Here is a 10913-nt window from a genome sequence, read left to right on the forward strand (position 1 = left end):
TACCAGGAGGAGGCCTCTGCCATCAGCCGCCCACCTGCCCAGAGAGCAAGAGCACTGCAGCCACCAGAACTGCCCCTGGCTCTGCCTCCCTTGCCTCCCTGCTTCCCATGGGACACAGTTTCACAGCCAGCTCCTGCCAGGAATCACTTCCTAGACGGAGCTAGGTGTTACGTGGTCCCAGGGTGGTTTCTTTGGCACCCAACCCTCCCCCATGTCTGCCACCACCAGCACTTCCTCTTCCCACTTGATGCCAAGCTCCTGCAATCACTTGCACGCCGTTGGCATGCCCTGCTTCAGCTGCCACTCAGACACACAAGGCATGTCTAGCCCCTGTGATTTTGACTTGCCAGGCAGCTCCTCAATCATTTTCTTGAGTCTTTTCCTCTAAACTTACGCTATATATTTTCTCCTCCTGCCATTGCCTCCAGCCCTGCTCCCACTTTGATTTATTCCCATCGCAGGGCAGAGCCCATCTGAGCACTTCCCACTGTGGTTGGCATCTRGGTAGGAACCTCACTTGCTTCAGCCAGGTGATGGAAAAAGCAAAACTATCTCAGATTTTGTCTGCACAGTCTGGTGATCCTTCCTCAGCACAGCCACTTGAATGAAGGGCGCTGCTCAATTTGCCTCCTCTTGCATCTTCACATTCTTACTATGTCTTCCTTCCTCCCGCTACCAGGAGTTTCATTATGAAATTAGACATATGGGATGCAATTACCAGAATGACCACTGTTTTCTTTTATGAGAAGTCTGCAGTGCTGTGCAGTTGGCATTTTTGTGAAGCCAAGTCCTGTGAAGGGCTAAATGCCTCCAGCTTTCTGGGAAATTAAAATTGAGTTGAGCAAGCTGGAGTGGGGGAGGGAGAGTATTGAAATTGCTGTTTAGCAGAAAAAAAATGATTTTCAGGTGAAAGAAGCGTAAAACATAAAGCTTGACTGTCTACATGCGAATTTTTATTTTTTGTTTTGTCTACAAAACAAACTGTTCCTGCCAAAATTGCTGTCTTTTTTTTTTTTTTTTTTTTTTTTTTTGGAAATGTCCCCACAGTGTGTCGTGGGGACACTGTGCCTTGTGTGGCCCCTGTTGCTGGCCCCCATTAACAGCTGGGTCCCTTGGCCACCCAGTAGGTGTGAAAGCCAGGCAGCCACCATCATCCCCTTCACCAGACAGGCAGAAGCCACAGGAGATCTGCTGCACATACTTCACCCAGGACCCACCACGTAGCCAGAACAAAAGGTATCATAGCAGCAGCTCAGAAACATAGATCTGATTTTAGCCGAAATATTTCCAATTGTCGGCTAAACAGTCAAGCTTTGTCACAGAAGATGAGGAGGCAAGGATTTTGCTTGCTTTCCTCACAAGAATTTCACAGAAGAATAAAATTAAACCCCGCTGATTTTCTGACTAGCTGTGATATAAAACATGCAGCACACCTTGTAGGAAGTGCTTAGCACTTTGCAAAGTCAGGCCCTTGGATGTATGCCATCCAGTTCCATCTATCTGCGTGTGATCTGACTTTCCAAATATTCCCTTCCCTGCTCTTCATGAATACTTGATTTTGTAAGATTTGCCTTACTTCTCAATTTTTCCATGTTATTTTTGTTTCTTGCTACAGACTGGCTTCCAGTTTTAACTCAGCATCGCAATAACTTTGAAGAATCATTCATTTTCCTCCCTCATTTATATAAGTCTATTTCTGCTCTTGAGCTGTTTTTCTTTCTTCTACACACTTTCAAGCCCCCTGTTCATCTCTGCTAAGACTCTGTCACACTTTGAACAAAATCTGGCAATATGATATTCAATATTTATGCCTCCCGGTCACTTCCAGAGCAGATGCACTCATTTTATAAGTAAAGAGATATCAAATCCAAGAAAACCAGTCACAACCTCCACTTTTTCTCCAATAGCATTTCAGGAATAAAGGCTCTGCCCTTTTGTATATACTTGCAAAGAGATTACCCAGATGGACCTTATRACAGGGTATGTCCTCAGTGTCGCTCTGCGTATCTGCAGAGCTCCTGAGCACCTTTGACTCTCATGACGTTAGTTAGGACTAAGCACCTCACAAAAGCATCACAAAATCACTGCTGAGGACTCAGCACCTCACAAAATCATTCTCTAGCAGTTGGGCTGTTACCATGTAAGCCGCAGCAGCCTCCAGCTCACACTTCCCCTTAGCTGTGCAACATTGCTAGGCAAAGAGGAATACAAATCTGTTTTTTTGTAGTGATTCTGTCCATACTCACTGAAATCAGTGGATCTTGCTCTCATGGTCTGTGGCGCAGAATGACAGAATGAGAGAGGAGCTGATTTTTCAAGGATATTTTCCTGGAGACCAGAGCACTGTAGCTCCTCTGGTTAACAACTTTTAGTTGTCCACATTATTTCTCCTGAAATATTCAGAAGAAGCTGTKACTTGGGGTTATTTTTGTTTGTTTCCTGTTGCCAGGGCCGGGTCATAGCATATGTGCACCGTGGAAAACAACAGCAGCCCTATTGCAGCACTTCTCCCTCACTATACTCCAGAGCATTTGCCCTGGCTGAAAATTTTGCACTTTAAGTTACCTCTTTGTGCTGACCATGGTGTGGTGGGATTTGTCACCTGTCACTGCCCTGCTGGCACTACTTTCTTTTGCTTCTTTTCTTTAACCGTTTCTAAGGAAATATCCTTGTTCTGYCACAGAGCAAGGTAGAGTATCTCCGAAAAAAGGGCTATCAAAAGCTTGCGCAACAAGCAGGGTGGCCACCTGCCTTCATCTGGTCAGGTACTACGTCAAGTGAAATCATCAGTGATAGCGTAGGTCATGCAGATTACACTCTAAAGGGCAAATATTTTTCCTAGAAACATCTCTAATCCAAGCTTGGTTCTTTAAATTGTGCATTCTTAGGAGAGGGCTACCAACTCCACACATAATGTGGAGAAGCATCATGCAATAACCCAAAATACGTGGCCCACACACATGTGGGCATCTTTATTACCCTGCAGGTCTTTGGGATAAACCTTGCTCTTGATCTGTCAAAATGCTGGATACGATGTGGCAGCTGAGTTTTCCTCTAAAACAACTGCCAGCACCTCTAGCTTCCTCTAATAATTGCTTGGATGATAATAGTGAAAGCAGCTGACCCCGTTTCTCCTCTCATTACAACTTCACAAACACGGTTAATTTATTTTCTCATTTACACACTTCTCCCACATGCTTATCTGAGCTATATGAGGGCTTGCTTTTCAAGATATGATCTGCACACAGAAATACTACACTCATGTTGGATAATAATAAATATTTAGAGGAGTCAAGAACAATGAGGAGTTTCACGAGGGGGGTGGCATAGATAAAAGATCATATTTCGTGTGTATATTCCCTCTACATGCACACACACATACCCTTATCTTTCTCAGAACCCTCTTTAAAAATCATCTTCCATTTGAATGTACRGTTTGCAAGATGTGACTGTTAATCATAGTTACCACTGATTAGTTTCTGCTGTTCTAGTCAGTCCAGACATTAAAAAAAAAAAAAGCACACAGCCAATAACATTACATTGAATAAAAAAAGAGAGAGTGACTATTTCCAAAATCCTTCAGTGTTGGGTTGATATTTATTCTTTACGCTGTCATAGCCATTGCTTTCTACACATACACATGTGTGTGTGTGTATATATGCATGCGTGCATGAGTGTAGGCATGTAGTTGCAGTGTGGTTGTTGTTTATAGCAGAACTTTCCAGTAGGGTGTGGGGGCTTTATTTTGTTTGTTTTGTTTTTTGGTTTTTGAGCACATCTTGAAGCAATAAACAGCTAAAATTGCTGCCGAGGGAAAATCCTCACTAGCTTTCCCCACAGCACAGCTACAGGCCATGCGTCTGTAGCTCACTCATCAAAGTGATTCCTTACCTGGCTGCAAGGAGGATCTGGAGCCCAGACACACACCGCAGGGCTGGTCCCAGACAGAGGTCCAGGAGGAGGCAGGTTCCCGTGCGGGAAGAAACCCACTCTGAATCCCAAGGCTCGGCTGTACTCCAAACACCATGGACAGCCAAGCTGTCACCTCCGAACTCCGAGCCCCTGGTGCAGTAGGAAGCCACCCAAAGGCAACCCAAGCCCTGGGACCAGGTGCCCTGACTGCATCCTGGCCTGATGAGSCTTTTATTTTATGCTTGTGCGGCCACAGTGTTTTAATGTTTGTCTCTGTCCAACCAGACAAAAAGCACAGCCTGAGTAACCAGGAGGTGAAAGGGCCAGAGGGGAATTTGCACAAACTAGGGAGGGAGCTCRTTAAGGGTCTGGAGGAGGTGAAGATGTGATTGCTAGCCAGAGCCTCAGATGATTTGCCCTGAGGGAGCCCCTCAAGGTGCAGCTTTCCCCCTTTCAGCCTCACTCTAGCTGCCACTGCATTTCTCTGCTCTATAAGAAGTACTGCAGGAACCAGTGCAGTRGCTAACGTAGTGCTTTGGATGCTGGAAGGAGGACAACAAGTCCAGAGGTGGGTACCAGAAGCGGGCTGGGGCTGCTGCCTGCCCGCCCTTGCTGATGGTCATCGCAACACGGGGCCGGCCCAAGCCAGCAGGCAGGCAGGGAAATAGGCATTCTGGCTGGCTCCGTTGTTTGCTGAGCCTGGTGATGATGCAGCGGCATCATTTGCGCGCTAAATGCTAATTTTATGCTTTGCTGGCCTCAGGATCGCCTACATTCATACCCTTCATTGCAGCAATTAAAGGGCCAGGTGCTTGTACTAAGGCGCTTGTGATGAGTGGGATTTGATTGGGGTGCACGGGAGAGGAAGAGAGAAATGTGGGAACATGTGAGAGCTCACTGAGGCTCACAAAGGGTAGGAGAGACCATACCTATAACATGGGCCCTGCACTGGGCTAGGGAGTGTAGGACTTCCAGGATCAGTCAGGAACTGCTGTGCACCTTCAGCAAATCATTTAAACGGCCACCCTACTCCCCTGCCTCACATTTTGAATCTGTATCATGGCAATATAGCTGCTTTCCCTGATCAGGGGCATGCTAGTTTTTGCTCCCATGTCAGACAAGACCCCACACAGGTATCCACCTACATGTGAGACTGCATTTGTGTGCAACCTCCAGGGTACGTTTTTCAGGGTAGCTCCACTCCCACTTTCCTGAAGTGTCCCCTTTCTTACAAACATTTTGCTGCTTTGGGATCACGGCTTGGTCCTCACTGCTGGGATCTGCTCTCTTTGCTTTCCAAGGCACCTGCAAAAGTTTTGACCCWTCTGTCCATTTGGAAGAAGTGGTTTGATTTCCATCTAGGTTCAGCTGCCAGAAGTAACCCAGAGACAGCACAGTCCTTGTGAATCCCTCACCTCTTTGTGCATGTGAAACTCTTAAAACTGCAAAAACTTTGGGATGTTTTGAAATTCTTCCTTACACCCTTTGAAGCACATCCTTTCTCATACACAGGAGAGCACATCCTGGCAGGATGTGGAGGAGCTGGCCTTCAAATGTGTTCCTGAAGCACTTCCTTCCCTGCACAGCACCCAGTGGTCACAGCAGTGCTCCCYTCAAGATCCCACACACAACATGTATGTCCTTGCCTGGGGACAGGCTGAGCAGCACTTGCCTGGTAGACAGACAGGGTCTCCGCCCCATGCTGTGTCTTTAAGAGGTATAGGTCTGGCTCTAAGGCAGAATAGAGCCATGGTATGGATCCCACCCCCTCCAGCACAAGGCTGCGCCTGAGATTGCTCTGCATGAGTGGTGAGGAGAGGCCATTTGTGAAAGCATTAGGAAAGGCATTAGCGTGTAAGTGCCGAGGCATTTACATCGTTTGACTAAATTAAAAAGCTTGTGCTGATGGATATGCTCAGAGATCCTCTCCACATCTCCAGCAGGCTTAAATGTCCCTCTGAATGGAAACAGGGGACCTGAGTCTTCAGTTCTTGCTGCATTGATTTATCTCAATGTGATTTAACACTCATACTTGCATGAAAGGGTCTATCCTACCTGGCTTCTCCAGCAAAGCCGTAATTCCCTGCTGTTTTCCAGCTTCTTGAGGGATATAAAGCCAGCACAGAGGTACGAGTGCAACTGCAGGTGACACAGGTGACCCCCTCCCTGGAACACAGAAGATGTGGAGAGGGGGACCCCTGCCCTCTGTCTCACCTTGTGCGCTTGGGCTAGGGGATGTCAGGGGGCACCATCTGTTTTGTTTCCTTCACCACTCTAGAGAAGATATTGAATCTTCTCAATAGCTTAACAATGGGGAAGTTAGTGCTAGGATTGAAGAAGTCACACCTATTAACTTTCCTCCCATGTGGAGCTACCATATCTCCCAGTGTCTCTATGACTGCCTGCTTCCACCAGTACCACTTATTTCAGAGGCATCTCAGGACTTGTCCCATGTGTCTGAGCACTTCTGTATACAAATAGGAGCTTGGGTAGCCTTTGGAGACTGCTGGAAACCCTGGGCAAACATGTCTATACAGTGCAGCACCGCAACACATGACTCAACCTAGGTATGGTCTGGACAGAGCAGAGTTGCTTTGCATACACAAGCCAAGTCTCAAATGCAGCTGTGGAAGAGCTGGCTTTGCCAAGCATGGTCTACAGGACACAAGCTTGCACATTTTGACCCTGAAATCCTGACAGAAATGTGTGAGCTGGCTCTTTCCATAGCCCTGCAAGGGCCTGTTCCTTCCAACTAGTCCTCAAGATAATGCCTTTTTGCTCTCCTAGCCTTTTTTTTTCCCAATCCAGACACAAATGTCCTCACAACTGGAGTTTCACCACATCCTTCACCACTGCGGCAGATCCCTGTGTCCAAGGGATCTTTGCACAAACTCACTCAGCAGAGAGTATCTTGCACGTAAGTGGCACTGTGATGATGGCATTGCTATTACGTTTCCCTCATTCTTGCCAAAACRTGTGAACCAAGCGGCATTAAACTAACAGTTTCCCTTTTATTTTCTCGCTGGYTACCCTCCAGCAGAGAATCACAGATTCACAGAATGGTTGGCATTGGAAAGGATTTCTGGAGATCATCTAGTCCACCYCACCCTGCTCAAGCAGGGTCACCTARGCCATGTTACACAGAATCATGTCCAAGTGTCTTTTTAGCATCCCCAGAGGAGACTCCACAACTTCTCTGGGCAACCTGTTCAAGTGCTTGGTCACCTCCACAGTCACAGTTTTCCCTTATGCTCAGATGGAACTTCCTGAGCTTCAGTTTGTGGCCATTGCCTCTTGTCCTATTGCTGGCCACCACTGAAAAGAGTCTGTCCCCATCCTCTTGAGTATTTATACACACTGATAGGATCCCTTAAGGTATTTTTACACATCAGTAAAATTCCTTCTCAGTCTTCTCTTCTTTAGGCTGAATAGGCCCAGCTCTCGGACTCCCCTCATTGGACACATGCTTCTGTCTCCTAATCATCTTAGCAGCCCTGYGCTRGACTCTCTCCAATATTTCCATGTCCTTTTTGTACTGGAGAGCCCAAAACTGCACAGATATTCCAGGTGCGGCCTYGCTAGTGCTGAGTAGAGGGCGAGGATCATCTCACTCTACCTGCTGGCATCCCAGGGGACCATTGGTCTTCTTGGCCACCAGAGCAATCACTTTGTTGTCCACTTTGGTGTTGACCACCAGGACTCCCAGATCTTTCTCTGCAGGACTGCTTTCCAGCCACTCAGCTCCCAGCCTGTACTGGTGCATGGAGTTGTTCCTCCCTAGGTGCAGGACTCTGCACTTGTCTTTGCTGAACTTCATGTGGTTCCTCTCTGCTCAACATTCTGGTCTGTCAAGGTCAATCTTTATGGCTGCACAGCTCTCCAGTGTATCAGCCACTCCTCCCAGTTTTCCATCAGAACCCGTTTTTCCTCTTGCAGCCTGGCAGAAATGCCTGAGGCAGCCTGACCAGAGTCACCATTTATGCTTTTGGTTTCCATCGGTCTGAGTGATTGGTGGCACCTCAGGAGAGTTGTGACTGCTCTTTCCAGCAGACAAGACTTCCAGTGCTCAGGCATGCATTTACAGGCAGGGCGGGAGGTGGCTGCAGGGTTATGAAGAGGAAGGTGTGCTGCGCTGTGTTCAGTCCTACCTGCAGCCAGTCCCTGGCTGCCAAGGACTCCTGTCAGCCCTGGCTCCCTGCTGTTGGTGGGAGGATGATGAGGTCCTGGCCAGGGTCGAAATGGGCATGAACACAGACATATAGAATCCCTCTCCCTTCCCCAGAAATCTGAGGGAAAAATGAATATTTTCCTCTCTCTCTACTAATGAAAACACATGGAGGGGAGAAATTGAGGCTGGAATAATACTGAAGTAGCTTTTCCTTATGTTCTCTGGCTAGGATTTTGATAGAGTTAGAGAGGCAGCTCTAAAGGAAGCTACTTTTGGTTTAAAGCAGTATCAAGTCTGTTGACTGTGTGCCAAGTCAGGGCTCTGTGAGCATCCTTAGGGCTGCGTGAATACTCACACCACTCGAGCTCACGGTGAAATCCCAAATCCYCTGTGTGAACAGCTCCCTGCTGCTTGAGATATTGTAATAACCACCCTACAGCCCCTGCGCYGACTTTGGAGCAGGGGATATGGGGGTCTGACCAGGTCTGAGATTTCCCTGTCCACGTGGAAACACTCAGCATTAAAGAGAGGAAAGGGATCCCATGCTACGATCATCTCCATTTAGTGGATAATGAGGGAGCTTTAAGGTGGAAAAGGAGGATTTAAGAAAAAGAAGGAAGAAAGGAAAGGTAAGGAATGTTCTCGTGCTCCATAGGACTTTCTTGGATGGAGTTTGTCCTTAAGCAATGCTGTCTGAGATCTGTGCCCTGCCCTCCGAGTGAATAATAATCCTCTTGTAAGTACTGACCTCAAGCTATGTTGTAAATACTAGTGCCTGACAAACCTGCGCTCTGTCACTCACACTGGTCCGTTGCTGCTCGCTGCAATGTTGTTGCACGGCTTTCAGCACAAATGCCAAAGGAAAATGCTGCAGGACACCTTCCTTTGGGTCTCGGCTCCAGGTATGCTCCAGCATCCGGTCAGTTGTCTGCTGCTTGCTTTTCACCCTCCTTTTATAAAAGTAGTGAAGTCGCCTGTTGCATTTTGTGCAATGTTTTGATTTGTGAGCTGGCTTAATCGTTGTATTTTCTTCTCTGTGTTAATCTCAGGATTAAGACAAAGCTGTGCAATATGACTTAAGCTTTTAAAAATATCTTCTTTTAAAAAAAGAAAAATCCTCAAAACATTGCTCATATTGTGGATTTTTCTGCTTTTCATTTAGAACTGAATTCATGAATTTTAATGAAAGATGGGCATGTTGGGCATCAAAATATGTATAATTATGCAAAACCGCTATTATGCCTCTAATGAAAATTAGAATCTGCCACTAAGRCTGTGTTTGGCGATAGTGTATGTCTTCATTTGTGTTGTATTTTCATTTATTTATTTTTTTCCAGCTGCATGACCTAGGATTACAGTTACTATGGCGATAAGATGGTTAGTGGAAGCAGGAGTGAAAGGTAAGTTTGTTCGCGTGCCTGTGTTTAAGGGGGGCTGTCTGGCTCGTTCTCTAGAGCACCGTTTGTCCCTCGCTCCCTAGCAAGCCCACAGTGTGAATCCCAGCTGCTGGGGCTGCAAGGCACTTCTATGTGATGTGTGTGATTTTCTCAGTGGTTTGAGGGCTAGTTCTGGATCGCCCTCTCTTTCTGGAGCACAAGCAGCAGCCTCAAGGTTTTCCCTCCATGGACTTGTTTGACTGGGAACGCTTGTCAGAGTGGAGATGTGATCCCTTGAGTGTGACTTTCTCCATGATGAGTGTCTTAGGTTTGGTGATCAAGTAAAACCTTCCAAGTGCTCTTATGCAGTCGTTGATCTGCATTCCTTCCAACTGCTCTTATGCAGGCATTGATCTGCATTCGGGCCACCGCAAGCCTTGGATTTGAGTAGCTGCTCTGTTTCCCCAGTTCCTGGCTGGTGCTCCTGATGGTCCTCCTTGCTGGGGCTCGCTGTGCAGCGCTGGATATGATGCAGGAGCCTTTCTGGGCCTCAGCCAACAGCCAGGAGAGCAGAGCATATTTCAATAGGTAACCAGTAGCTTTTCAGTGCAGCTTGCTTTCTTCTTTCTCCTACAAAGAATGCACACAAAGTCCTGTTTCCTCCAAAGCCCAACCATCTCCCCTAGCTCTACCTCCAAAGCTACTGCTTGGCTTGCTCTTGGGYATGCACTGCCCCAGCTTTCTATCTGCCTCACACCTGTTTCTATCTGCATTTGCCTATYACCCTTTCCATCAAAACTGCCCCATCCCTTTGCTTTTACCTCCTGACCAGAACCTTTATCCCTGAAAACTCGCACTGACCAGTCTTGTCCATTACAAGATTTTGTACAGTTCTCTTTTCAATTGCCTGTTCTCAAAGTAGATCCTCGTTTCTTCTTACTGAAAGGAAGAGTACTATTATAGCCTCCAGCTTCAACAGTGCTCATTTGCTGTTCACAGCAGTAACACTTTTGTACCTCTGTAGAGTTTTGGAACATGTTTTTTTCTCCCAAGTATATTGTGAATTAACATATTGCAGGTCAGTGAGTATTGGTCTCAGAGCAATTGGTCTCAGTCTAACCTGATATATCTCCTCATGTATACTTTTCATTTGGAATAAATTTTCCACCAGAGACCTTATTGCTTAAAAAATAAACATAAAATAAAAAGGACATAAGCRTTTAAAAGGGTCTTTTCTGCCTTGCCACACTCCATGTCTTTCTTCGAGTGAACTTCTTGTCTGTTTGCTGCTTAGCTGTGGTGCAACTAGTGTAATGCAAGCAGACAGCTCTCCCACTTGCCAGGACAGGGGTAGAACAGACAAACAGCCTGAACAGGAACAATCCTGTGCTTGTATTGCTCTCTACTCTCCCTTCAAGGGACACTCTTGCAACCCTCTGAGCCCCTGAAAAGGGTCC

The sequence above is a fragment of the Nothoprocta perdicaria genome, unplaced genomic scaffold, assembly GCF_003342845.1.
Source record: "Nothoprocta perdicaria isolate Ctin4 unplaced genomic scaffold, notPer1 scaffold_206, whole genome shotgun sequence".
Taxonomy (NCBI): domain Eukaryota; kingdom Metazoa; phylum Chordata; class Aves; order Tinamiformes; family Tinamidae; genus Nothoprocta; species Nothoprocta perdicaria.